The sequence below is a fragment of the Mustela putorius genome, unplaced genomic scaffold (assembly GCF_011764305.1).
Source record: "Mustela putorius furo isolate JIRA1106 unplaced genomic scaffold, ASM1176430v1.1 tig00003932_pilon_pilon_pilon:0A:0A, whole genome shotgun sequence".
Taxonomy (NCBI): Eukaryota; Metazoa; Chordata; class Mammalia; order Carnivora; family Mustelidae; genus Mustela; species Mustela putorius.
In genome coordinates, this window is record NW_025422077.1 from 6,573,360 (window position 1) to 6,587,445 (window position 14,086).

Genomic DNA, 14,086 nt, shown 5'->3' on the forward strand with positions numbered 1-14,086 from the left:
TCCTCATTCCTGCAGCACCTCTCTGGACCCTGAGCAGAAGGGTTAACAACCACGAGGCCCCATGTAGATCGCTTCCTCCTGCAACAGGTATCAGAAAGTCACCAGTTTACTACAAAATGGAAATACTCACCTTTTAAGTCATTTGCCAAATAGAGACTCTAATTAGTAGGGACTGCAGTAAAGCCCAAGGGACCATCACAGAAAATTAACATTTAAATAACACTCAAAATAACTACCATTCCTTTCTTTTTTATTGTGAAATGGAATTGTGAAAGTGCAGGAAGTCCAATAATGATTAACTGAATGCCCATATAACATTACCTAGCTCACAAAATAAAACTATATCAGCACGACAAGCACTCCCATGTGAGTAGCCACATTTATTTGGTGCCTACAATAAGTTGTTGGTTTGCCTATGTCTTTTTTTTTTTTTTAAGTAAGCTCTCTGCCCAACGTAGGGCTTGAACTCACAACTCCAAGATCAAGAGTCACGTGCTCTACTCGGGCTGAGACTGCCAGGGGCCCCTACCTAGGTTTTATTTAAGCTTCCCTGAGCCCCAAAATATGGGTTGGTATTGCTGACCCTGTGTTACAAACAAGAAAACTGAGGACCGTTTTGAATTGTTTCCCTCAAATCAGAGAACTAGTGTATGCTGAGGCAGAGACTACACTAAGCAATGACTTGGTTCGAATTTGGGGCAGTGAATGTGAACACCAGTGAGACATGCTGCTTTCTATTCTCCAGAAAATAGTAAGTGTAACAGATTTTGAGGAAAATTTGAGAAAATTTATTTGACTATTTAAACTAGGAAGCTTCTTGGGCGCCTGGGTGGCTCAGTGGGTTGGGCCGCTGCCTTCGGCTCAGGTCATGATCTCGGGGTCCTGGGATCGAGTCCCGCATCGGGCTCTCTGCTCAGCAGGGAGCCTGCTTCCTCCTCTCTCACTGCCTGCCTCTCTGCCTACTTGTGATCTCTCTCTGTCAAATAAATAAATAAAATCTTTAAAATAAATAAATAAATAAACTAGGAAGCTTCTAAAGAAGTAAACTTGAAACTGGTCAAGTATAATCATTGGAAAATATTTTCTAGACATTCTATTTGTAGAACTCAAAGGGACAACTCACAGAGGCAATGGTATAACCAATGATGTAATCAGGGGTTGAAACAAATGATGAATCCTGTCTCGTTATCTTTCACCATTTGCATATTATTAAGGGGGTTTTGTACACTAAAGAAAAAATGGTTCTCAGGAAATAGAAACCAATAGAGGTCCAGGGAAGCATTTATAGTTGATCTTACCCATGTGCACTGATGGCCACATTTAAAGAGGGAGTTCTCAGAGACGCTCAGGAACCCGCAGTTGGGAAACCAATATGGGGTAAAGTAGGCGTACCTTCTGTCCTTGTTTTTCATTCCAAAGTATTCAGTGCAATCAAGATAAATATGATATAGGTAAGATAAAGATACTGCTTTGAAAATATTTGCCCCCCCCCCCCATAATTCACATTCTCTAGCAGTTATTCTGCTGTTAGAGCAGAATTCCTCGTTGGGAAGAAGAGGATGATATGACTTTAGGGCAGTCCATTGCGGGGGTAGCAAGGAAGTAAAAAGCCGTGCATTCCAGCCGTGGTAGATTTTGAGGAGGTGAAGGGTAAGGAAGGGAAACAGGCATTTGAGACCTTGTGGGTCCTGAGCTCTAGCCCTATAGCATGAACTTCGACTGGCAGTCTTGTAGAGGCGGGAGTAAGAGTTTTCATTTAGAGAGCCTGCTTTGTTTATCCTGACTGTAATCAGAGACCGCATCGCTCCTTAGCAGGGTCCAAGAGATCTGAAGAGGGATTGAGTAAGAAATACTGAAGGCATCAGGACCTTAAACCCAGAGACACCGAGTTGTATAACACCATGGGTCATCATTCACGTAGAAAACAATGGATGTCATTTAATGCAGTGCATGATGTCCCCTCGAGTTTTGTTAAGAGGTGGTCCTTTTTGGAATCCCTGAAATTGTTATATGAATAAACTTATTTTTAAAATCATACTTTAGGGGGCACCTGGGTGGTTCTGTCATTTAAGTGTCTGCCTTCAGCTCAGGTCATGATCTGGGGGGCCTGGAATGGAGTCCCATCTCAGGATTCCCTGCTCAGCGGGGAGTCTTGCTTCTCCCTCTCCCTCTGCGCCCACCCCTACCCCCGCTCATGCTCTCTCTCTCTCAAATAAATTTTTAAAAATCTTCAATAAAAAAAAATCTCACTTTAAAAAAGTAATTTGAAATAAATATGAGTGGTTCTAGGAAGCATGAGTAGCATACAAATTCTAACAAACAGTTCTTAGGAGTAGCATATATATGTTAAAGTACTTGACCTTGCCAGGGGCATTATTTATACATACATGGTCATGAGTTACTTTGCCCAACACATTCTTCTCTAGGAAGAATTATTTTAAGACAGTAGCCTAAAATTAAATCATATTAGGTGAAGCAAGTCTACTTGGGTTATGCTAAGGATTTTTTTTTCTCTATTCACAAAGCTTGCGGGCAATTCAGGAATTAGGGAGGTGAAGAATTATGTCAGCTCAGGTATGGACCAACACTGAGAGTCTGCACTGTGTTCCCTCCTACAGACAGACACTGTCCCTTAATTATCAGGTTTGCTTCCACACATTCGATGCAACCCCCCCATCCCTCCCTGTTTCCCTTTGATCTGTTTCTTTGCTCCGCTAATTCTCTCTCGGACATTAGCTTTGCTGAGGTGAACTCACCCACATCGAAGGCTTTAAGAGTTTTACTTTCTAAAACCATGGAAGATAGTGTGTGCTTCAAAAGTTGGACATCCCATAAATTTCAGTGTCACTATAAAGCAGGAGGGGGAAGACTGTTACATAGAAAACAACAGAAGATCAGCTCTATCAACTCTGTTCCCATCCAATGGACCTATGGATTTTGTGTAGACTTTGGTAGCTTTTTAGAATTTAAAATTCTATCCCTTATTGTAAGGGAATCCATGCCATCATCTATCAAAACAAACCTTTCCCGCTGAGTCTTGACCTGCAACAGACAAACTGAAATAACATTAACAACATATTGATTTTCTACTGCTGCTATACAAAATCGCCACAATTATGGTGGCTTAAACAATACAAATCTGTAGGAGTGAAGTTAGAAATGATGGGTCGAGTCCTCAAATGGCATTACCCTGGCCCTGCTCCTTCTGCCAAGTCTTTTTTCTGTCTCTAACATCTCTGTCTACTCTTCCACTCCTGCCTTCCTTTCCCTCTTAGAGGGACCCCTGTCATTACATTTGGTTCACAATAATCTCTTTATTTTAAGATCGTCATCAGATGATCACTGATCATCTGATCAACTTCATTAATTCCATTTGCAAACTTCATTCTCTCAGGTAATGTAACATATTCATAGGTTCCAGGGATTAGGACATGGTGCCCTGGGGGTCCACTGTTCTGCCTACCACATAGAGATTTGAATTCACCACCACCATTTATCTTAGGAACGTTGGGCTTTTAACTTCATAAATGACAAGTGTTGACTGCCTTGCTGCTGAGCAAGACGCAGAATGGAAAGTGGTACAGCTTAAAAATGAGTCCCACAGCGCGGCTAAATAAATTGATGTAGTTAAGACGGATATATTTATTTTAAATGGTGTCTGATCACAACTAGTTTCTCTGCCATTTAATCCTCAAAGTCTAATAAGGGAACCTCTTTCTCCTCCAAGTGTCCTTAAATAAGAAGGACTTTCTTTTAAGGGTCAAATAATAGAAGTTCAGTAGTAGCTACAATGGTAAACAAACTATTGACAGGTTTTCAAGACTTCTTTGGGGGCTAGGACTTTCTCTTAAGGGTCAAATAATAGAAGTACAGTATTAACTACAATGACAAACAAACTCCTGACAGTTTTTCAAGACTTCTTTGGGAGCCAGTAAAATTGCCTCTTTGCCATAATGAGGCTGGTGGGTGTGGTAAGAGCTATAAGGTCAGCATTCCGTGCCTTAACTTCCTTGACTTACTGCCTGACTGATCTCACAAATGTCAAATGTCAGCTTCTCATTGCTGAAGAAGATACATCTTTTTTTTTTTTTTTTAAAGATTTACTTATTTATTTTAGAGAGAGAGGGAGCTCACATGAGAGAGAAAGGGCAGAGAAGGGGCGTAGGAAGAGGAAGACAAGCAGACTCCCAGCTGAGTAAGGAGCCCAACACGGGGCTCGATCTCAGGATCCTAGGATCATGACTTAAGCTGAATTCAAGAGACACATGCTTAACCAACTGAACCACCCAGGTGCCTCCCATCCTAATCTTCCTTTTTTTTTAAAGATTTTATTTTTAAGTAATCTCTACACCCAACGTGAGCCTTGAACTCACAACTCTGAGATCAAGAGTCACAAACGCCACTGACTCCATATCCCAGGTACATCTTAAACTTATAGCTGAACAAATAGCCTAAGGACATAATATAACTCTGAAAACACCTGATTGGAGTTGTAGCCATAATGATTAAATATATCCTAGGCATTCGAAAAATCACATTGGTTGACTTCAAATATTTCACATTATGTTGCAAGTATCCTAAAGAGGTGAAAGGGACGTGTTCATAAGGAACATGGTAGCACATGTTTTGCTCCAGATAATATGCATACTTCTAAAATCAGAGTTATGTGGGTATTTCTTTTAACAGCAAATTTATAAAACACAAATTTTATGGGCTTCCAAGTAAGAGTATCTTTATTTGGAAAGAATATCTGTATTTCATTAGTTTACCTTCAAAGTGTTTTTAGGCCACCTCTTTTGGAATTGCCTTGTGGTCCAGAAGCATGTTCTTTGGAATTACTTCAGTGATTTAGTGGTAGAAAATATTTGTATTTTGTGGATTGATTTGATTTTTTACTTTTCCTGGAGTTTAGGATACAAAATGCACTTCTCAGATGAGGCCTCAAATTAACTCATCAGCTTTGATGATTCACAAGTCTCCACTTAAGGGCTCTTGTGTCATTTGTCAACTGGCTGAACACAAAGATTGTCCTATCTTATCATCTCTTGAATGCCTATATCAGTTAAGGTTCTTTTGTTTCAAGCTATAGAAATTAACTCTAAAATGGCAAAACGAAAATTATGGAACGGTCATTCATTGAAACAAAGGACAAGTTAAACCACCAAGAATGTAGGCAGCAGATACCTACAAGAGACTCAGTTTCACCTAAAGACACCCATTGATTGAGAGTGAGGGGATGGAGGGATGCTGAGTGGCTCATTTGGTTGAGCCTTCAGCTGGGGTCATGGGAGCAAGTCCCATGTTGGGCTCCTTGCTCAGCAGGGAGCCTGCTTCTCTGTCTAGCACTTTCCACCTTCCATGAGAAAGTCTTTGTATTGGACACAATAGCCTGTCTTCAGGAGCTGGTGAGAATATTTAGCAGGTGACTCTTGAATGTTAATGAGGCACAGCCCAACTCAGCACAAGGTGACTCGTTTCCTTAGCACTTAGCCTAACATCAGGCATACTCACCAGGCATACTCACCAGGCATACTCATCAGGAATCCAAAATACTTAACCTTTCTCAGAGGGGATTTTTGTCCCTAAAACCCAGCAGCCTGAGGAACCCTGAGGTATACAGCTGGAGTATCGCATTATGAGTCCACAAAGGTCAATCTAAGACACTTCTGCAAAGAAGTTAAGAAAACTAGCACCATAAATAATCTGTTTTGTATTTTTAAATGAAAATGCTGTAAAGCAATGAAAAAGAAAAGCCCACAATTGTAAATTTGTTAATTGGGAAAGAATTTACAAAGAAGAGCTATAGAACAGTATGGCTCAAGAGTAGGACAGATGGGGTAAGAATAAAGCTTTCCAAGGTAAAAATTTAAATGAAATTGGCACTTAAATTAATGTGTATAACTTGGGAACAGATATGAGTTATACATCATGCGTTTATAAGGTTTTGTTATAATATGGACCAATTTTCCAGAATTTGAAATTGGTGGTGTAGAGTCAGCATGTTGCTCTTATTTTCCAGGAAATAATCCAAAAGTGTAAGAGAAAATGAGCAAAAAATAAAAATGTGTGTGTGTGTGTATGAGAGAGAGAGAGAGAGAGAAATTAGGAGAGAGCAGAAATGCCAGATCATAAAATAGTAGAGGAACTGCGAAAAGCAGTGGAGATCGATCAGCTACAAGCAAGGGAGGATATAGAGAGAAAATGCAACTGCAGGGTTGTAAAGCCAGCAAACTATATTTATCAAAGTGAGGGAGGCACCATGAAGCATAAAAGTTAAATCGTTTGTTTTCAATCGTGGGAACAGGGTACATGCGCTGATGGGATAAGTTCTCACGGAGGAAACAGTCTGTCTCTGTAGCAACAGGAGAAAAGAGATTTGGCATTATGAAAAAAAAAAAACCCAAACCTACAAACAAAAGTATGGGTTGTAAGAAAAATCCCAGCCGGGCAGGAACATGGTTTTGGTTCCTCCCCAACATAATGTCCTCCAAATAGCTGGTCCAGGAGTAACTTGTCTGTTTCAGAGATGAGTAAGGAAAAAAAAAAAAAGGAAGAAAATAAAACCATGCAGGATTTATAAAAGCATACATCAAGAAAAAAAAAAAAAAGGTGAAGAGGAGAAACAGAAAAGAAAGTGGTATTCTATAACCACAAAAGAAAAATGCTTCTATAGAACAGTTGAATTGTGTTACTTCATGAATTAAAAGAAACAACTTTAAAAAGCAACTAGTCCTTTGAAGCAAGAGCTCAAAGCAGAGATGCAATAACTCAGGGAAGAAAGAATGAGGAACAGGAATACATAAGACATAAACTAGCAGAACTCAGGGAAAAAGTAGAAGAAAAAAGTATAACCATCGTATCAGAATGGAAGCAATATACCAATATATATATTACTACTGGTTCTCTCCCTCTATATCCCATTTGCCCTGTTTCTCTGGAGAACTTTGGCTAATACAAATGTATATGTAATAGGAAGGAACTAATAAATACTGTCTAAAGAAGTAAGAGATTAAGAGCACACTATAAAGTTATAAGGGTAAACTCTGGGAGAAAAACCCAAATCTTGCCACCTATTAAAAGAAACACACACATACAAAACATAGAAAATAGATCACATGCATCATCTTGAGATAGAAAAAGAGAAAGCACAAAATAAATAGGACAGAACCAACACTAAATATATCTTATCAAAAAAATGTAAATGGGTGGCGCCTGGGTGGCTCAGTGGGTTAAGCCGCTGCCTTCGGTTCAGGTCATGATCTCAGAGTCCTGGGATCGAGCCCTGCATCGGGATCTCTGTTCAGCAGGGAGCCTGCTTCCTCCTTCCTCCTCTCTCTCTGCCTGCCTCTCTGCCTGCTTGTGATCTCTCTCTGTCAAATAAATAAATAAAATCTTTAAAAAAAATGTAAATGAATAAATTTACCCTTTTAAAGCAAAACTGAGAGCAGCACAAGGAGAAAAGACACAGCTGGCCCAGGAACACAGAGACTAGAGATCATGAAAGCAAATGGAAGGAAATGGAAACAAAGTGTTAGAAAGGGTTAGAGAGAGAATGATAGATGGGAAGAACAGAGAAAGGAGATTCACCATAACTGTGGTATCCAAAAATGAAATTTCAAATAGTTGAACAGGACAAAAAATAATTCAAGAAAATATTGTTGGGATAAAAGAAAGCTGGAATCAACATTTCAAAAGAGTACACCACACTCCAGGAAAAATTGTTCCATAGTACTAAATATTTAGATATATCCTAGTAAACTTATGGGACTTGAAATGTTTAAAAAGGAATCCTCTGGGTGTCCAACCAAAAAGATTAAGTCACTTATAAGAAAAAACTCAGAGTGACCTCAAACTTCTTCACAGCAGCTGTCAGTACTAGAAAACATTAAGAAGGAAATGTGACCTTCTGGGACCAGGGTGGCCAAAGCTGGTTAAGCATCTGACTCTTGATTTTGGCTCAGATCATGATCTCAGGGTTGTGAGATTGAGCCCCATGTTGGACTCTGCTCTGGATGTGGTGCTTATTTAAGATTCTCTCTCTCCCTCTGCCCATCTACCCCTCGCTCACCCCCCTTCCCTCTCTAAAAATAAAATAAAAATAAAGGAAACATTCGGACATTAAAGAAAAAGACAAACAATTTTTAACATTCAAGAACTCAAGAAATATTGTCCCTAGGAGCCTTTCATAAGTAGTATACTAGGGAAAACTTTAACCAGGAAGAGATAACTGGGAAAGCTAGGGCATAGCTGTTGGCAGTGATCATTGACTCTATTTAACAGTATAACAAATATTAAAGCAAACGTGAAGATTAAAGTGATAGAAAAGAAAGTAAATATTATATTTTTTGATAACATAGAATGATATAATTAATAAAAGTTGGGGCAGAAGCTGAGTAAGAAGGTAGGTGGTAATAAGTATACAAATTTCCACATCTTTAATGGGATCAAAGGTCAAATCAACTAATGTTTTTTTTCCCCCAAGTGCTCAAAGGTAAACAGTAAGAAAGACATTCAATGAAGTTTGGGAATGATATACATATTCAACAATCAACTAAATTTGGGAATAGTACATAAAGTAGTGCGATGGTTAATTTTATGTGTTAACTTTCCTGGGCTATGGAGAAACAGTCTGTCTCTGTAGCAACAGGAGTTTAACCAGTGCCCAGACACTGGTTAAACATTGTTCTAGATGGGGTGGCTGGGTGGCTCAGTCAGTTGAGCATCCAACTCTTGATTTCAGCTCAGGTCATGATCTCAGGGTTGTGAGAATGAGCTCCCAACTGGGCTCTGCTCTGGGCATAGAGCCTGCTGAAGATTCTCTCTCTCTCTTTCTCTACCTCTGCCCCTTCCTGGCACCGCCCCCCCCCCAACAAAACCAAAAAAACAAAAAACACTGTCCTGGCTGTCTCTGTGAGTGTGTTTCTGGAAGAGAATAATATCTGGGGGTGCCTGGGTGGCTCAGTGGGTTAAACCTCTGCCTTCGGCTCAGGCCATGGTCTCAGGGTCCTGGGATCAAGCCCCGCATTGGGCTCTCTGCTCAGTGGGGAGTCTGCTTCCCCACCCCACCCCCACCCCCGCCTGCCTTTCTGCCTACTTGTGATCTCTGTCTGTCAAATAAATAAATAAAATCTTTAAAAAGAGACAGAGAGAATAATATCTGACTTAGTAGACTGGGAAAACAGGTGGTTCTTCCCACTGTGGGTGGGCTTCATCCAATCTATTGAAAGACTGCATAGAACAAAAAGATAGAGGAATAGAGAATTTTCTGTTTCTACCTGACTCTCTTGGAGCTCTAGGACATCAGTCTTCTGCCTTCAGAATCAGACTTGGATTGGGGCATATAACCACCTACTCTCCTGGTTCTCAGATCTTCAGCGAGGGACTGGAACTCTATCAGTAGCTCTCCTGGCTTTCCAGTTTGCTGACTGCAGATCTGGGGCTTCTCAGCCTCCAAAGCCATGTGAGCCAATTCCTTACAATAAATTTCTTTATAATATATAAAGATATAATATATATTATATCTTATATATAGATAAATATATATCTATATATTTATATAAGATATATTATATATATATATATATATATATATATATATATATGTTCCTTTTGGTTCTCTCTATCTATATCCTATGTGTTCTGCTTCTCTGGAGAACCTTGACTAATACAAATGTATATATAATAGTAGGGAACTAACAAGCACTGTCTAAAGAAATAAGAGAATAGGAGCATATATAAGGTAACAAGAGTAAACTCTGGGGAAAAAGCCCAAGTCTTACTACTTATTAAAAGAAGCACATACACACAAAACATAGAAAATAGATCATCTGCATCATCTTGAAAGAGATAGAAAAAGAGAAAGCACAAAATAAATAGGACAGAACCAATACCAAATATAGCTTATAAAAAATGTAAATGAATAAATTTACCCTTTTAAAGAAAACAGTTTCATACTGAATCACAAAGCAAAATATAACTCTATGTGGCATTTAGGAGATATGACTAAAAGAAAATTAAGCAGAAAGTTCGAAAATAAAGGGATAAGCAAAAATACATTAATAAAAGCAAAAAATATTCAATGGGGTACTGCGCAGGGTGCTTACATGGCTATGTACATAGAAAGTACTATCAAAATGATGATAGAAAGCAGGAGCTGAGATATTATCTGACAAGAATCCAGGTGAGACCAGGAAAGGCCCTGCTCAAAAGGGAAGGTATCTATTGAACCTTGCCTGGTGATTGACTCCCAAACTAAAAGACAGGAAAACGAGTAATCTTTTTCTAAGACAGGAATTCAGATAAGTATCCCATGCATTAATTCAACGTGGACTGATGTTAGCCATTGTTTGCCTCGACTAGAAACAACGTGGTTAATGTCACCTGTCCATCTACCCATGCATCTATCCTGACCGCTGGTATAGAGCTATGGATATGGCTATATTTGGGATTTTCCTTTTTTAATCCTAAAACCAACACTTTCATCAGTAACTCTTGGATGGTTTTTGCCAGAGACAACAAAATATGAACCGTGTCCTAATTTTTTTCTTCTACAGCATACAGGAAGAATTTCCAATCTATTAGCAATTCTTGGTCATTCCCATATCCCTACTCGGGCTGATCACAGCCTCTGGCTTCCCTGTTAGGTTGCTGTACTCCAATACAATTCTGTGATGCAGCGCCAATCCTCCCCACCCCCTCACCCCACACATAAGAACGCCCTTGCAAAAAAAAAAAAAAAAAAAACCACCCCAAGTACATAACTGTTTCCATCTTTCCCAAACACTGAAACACTGGAGCTTTTTTTCTTTTTAAGATGAATTCGAGTATTTTTTTTTTAAAGATTTTATTTATTTGACAGAGAGAGACAAATCACAAGTAGGGAGAGCAGCAGGGGTGGGGTGGGGGGGAAGCAGGCTCCCCGCTGAGCAGAGAGCCCGATGTGGGGCTTGATTCCAGGACCCTGAGATCATGACCTGAGCCGAAGGCAGAGGCTTAACCCACGGAGCCACGCAGTCACCCCCGTTTTGCAGTTCACGTTAGCAAAGCAGCAGAGGTGGGCGGCTGAGTCTCAGGGCATCAAAAAATTCTTTCCTTAGAAAGGACATTCCAAGGCGGTGTTCTGACCGTAGGTTCATTGGCTGCTGTCAGTCGGCGGCGTCCTGGGGAGACTGAGGAGCTGATTGATGTCAGCAGCCTACCATCTTCCCATCACCCCACCGCCCTACTGCAGTAGTGCAATCCGATTACCAGCGGACCCCTTTATCTGGTGTCAGAAATGCAGAATGGGCTCAACCACCTAAGAACCGTCCTCCTGGGCCTGCGGTAAAGGGCTGAAAGACCTCTAGTGAAATTAATAGGACAATCCCTCGTGAGAAGTGCTGATGTTGCCCAGCCTGCAAAGTTCAGACTGATGCGTTTCAGTCCCAGGCTCTTGAAGAACCCTTCGTGTCTTCTAGAACCTGGGGCTCTCTGCTCAGTGGGGAGCCTGCTTCCCTCTCCTTCTCTGCCTGCCTCTCTGCCTACTTGTGATCTCTCTCTGTCAAATAAATAAATAAACTCTAAAAAACAAAAACAAAAACTGCAAAATGTAGATTGTGCAAGGTAGAAATGAATTATTAATTTGTTTTTTGCTTGTGATTCTCTCTCTCTCTTTTTTTAAATTATACTCTTCTCTTTTGTATTTGTTTGGTTTTTTGTGCGGTGGTCCAATGTAGCAATTTTGGGGGGGAAGAGCTATGGAATTGAAGAAGAACATTCTAGGTTTACGCCAAAGGACAATTCTAAATAAGGCTTATTACAACTTTGTGAGTCATTTCACCACACTAGTAAAATGGAGAATACAGAAGAAAATAACAGTGAACATTACTTACCAATGGGTTTTGGCAATCCAAGTTGGCCTCTTTGTGTGTTGTCAGACAACTTAAAAACGCAGCAGTGGGTCCAAAAGAAAAAAAAAAAAGGAATAGTACTTAACTACAAATCATAGCTCTTTGAAAGGCACTGCTTTCTTCACAGGAGGCACTTGAAATACCAAACCCACCGAGATGAAACGCCCAATGCGCTGAGCAATTTTACAAAAACAGTAAACTGCATTTAAACAAAAGCCCAGCTCGCTTGAGTAGTTTTGCAAAACTGAAAACCCTGACAAAGTCCCATAAAGCTGGTGTGGAGAGAAATCGGGGAGCTTAGCAGAAGAAAAGTTCCCGACCTGGTCTTTGAGCTCAAAGGTGACTTGCGGGAGTACGTCGGGGACAAGAGTGAGGCCGATTTTCTGAGTGCTTTGAAGGTAAAGAATTTCTGCAAACACTTCGTCACATGAACTAGTTGGACAAGCATCCACCAGGCCCTGGAGAAAATGTGTTGACTTCTAGCAGCAAGATTCTTGGGTTTAAAGAGAAACCGAAGCTTTGGAAAAATCACATTGATAAGGAACACCTTGGAACAGCAGTTGCCACTGCTGTTTGGCCTTAAGGGTGAGGGAAGAGATCAGTTGGGTTGAAAGCCTCCTGGAAGAATTCACTGTCAGACAAAAGGAACCATGTTTTCCCTTCCTTTCAAAGCTGCTGAACACCTGGGGGAGGGATCCTTCCTCTGACTCTTCTGCTCAGCTTGGGAGGACTTGACTTTGAGAGACAACGAAGAACTTTCTTTTTGTAAGATATCGCCTGAGGAGAACCCTCTGGATGAGATTCTTGACCTTTACCTAGAGAAGTTCTGGATTTCTGCAAAAGCAAAGTATACTGCCTCTCGTGGGCAACAATGTTCAACTTCTTTCTTAAACAAGCAAGATTTTGTAGCTTAACAAGCATCAAGAACAGGGACAGAAATGGTCCTGTTCCAACTGAAAATGAGATCTATGGGAACCTATTTCAAATTCACTCTGGGATCAAGTATTTGTACAAACATAAGCACAGGATTCTTTTAAAGAAGCAAGATTTAGTCTTTACCTTGAGATTCTAAAATATTTTTTTAATGCACAAATGGGCCCTATAAGAGATTAAGAAAACCAACATGTGTAAACAATCATCTTGTGACTGCTGGTCTTATATGATCATTTCATTCAATAAAGGAATGATTTTACAAAGTCTTATATAAAATGATGTAGCAGAGGGACACCTGGGGGGCTCAGTCTGACACACGTCTGCCTTTGGCTTAAGTCATGATCCCAGGGTTCTGAGACTGAGTCCCGTGTCAGGTCCCCTTCTCAGTGGGCAGCCTGCTTCTCCCTCCGCCTGCCGCTTCCCCCACTTATGCTCGCTCTAGCTCCTTCTCTCTCTCTGACAAATAAATAAAATATTTAAAAATTGCGTTCTGGAGTCTATTTTTATTAATATTGCTTTGAGTTCTGTTTGTTTGTTTGTTTTTAATTTATTTATTTGACGGACAGATCACAAGTAGGCAGAGAGGCAGGCAGAGAGAGAGCCCTGCTGAGTGAGAGCCCGATGTGGGGCTCGATCCCAGGTCCCTGAGATCATGACCTGAGCTGAAGGCAGCGGCTTTAACCCACTGAGCCACCCAGGCACCCCTGAGTTCTGATTTTAAAAGCTTTACTACTCAACATTGTCAATACATTTCCATGCTAACATCAATTAAAATCGATTTATAACCTTAAGTTAAAGTCAATCTACTGAGACTACCTTTAAAAAATTAAATCCCAATTTTGACTTAAGTCAGTTATTTATTTTATTGTGCTTCCTTATAACTTTTAAACATTTATGAAAAAGAAAATGATATATCTTAAGAGAGGAAAGCTAAATTGAACTATATTTTAAAAGAATGTTTGGCTACAAAGTAATTTTTAGTTTTAAAATGGGGGGAAAGACTCTTATACATAGCCATATTATATAACACATACATGCTTTATTACCCTCTCACATAGTAGAGATTTTTTTAATAAGAATTGTAGGCCAAGGATGGCTGGGTGGCTCAGTCTGTTAAGCAGCTGCCTTCGGCTCAGGTCATGATCCTGGAGTCCTGGGATCAAGCCCCGCATCGGGCTCCCTGCTCAGCAGAGAGCCTACTTCTCTCTCTCCCTCTGCCTGCCACTCTGCTTTCTTGTGCTCTCTGTCAAATAAATTAAATCTTT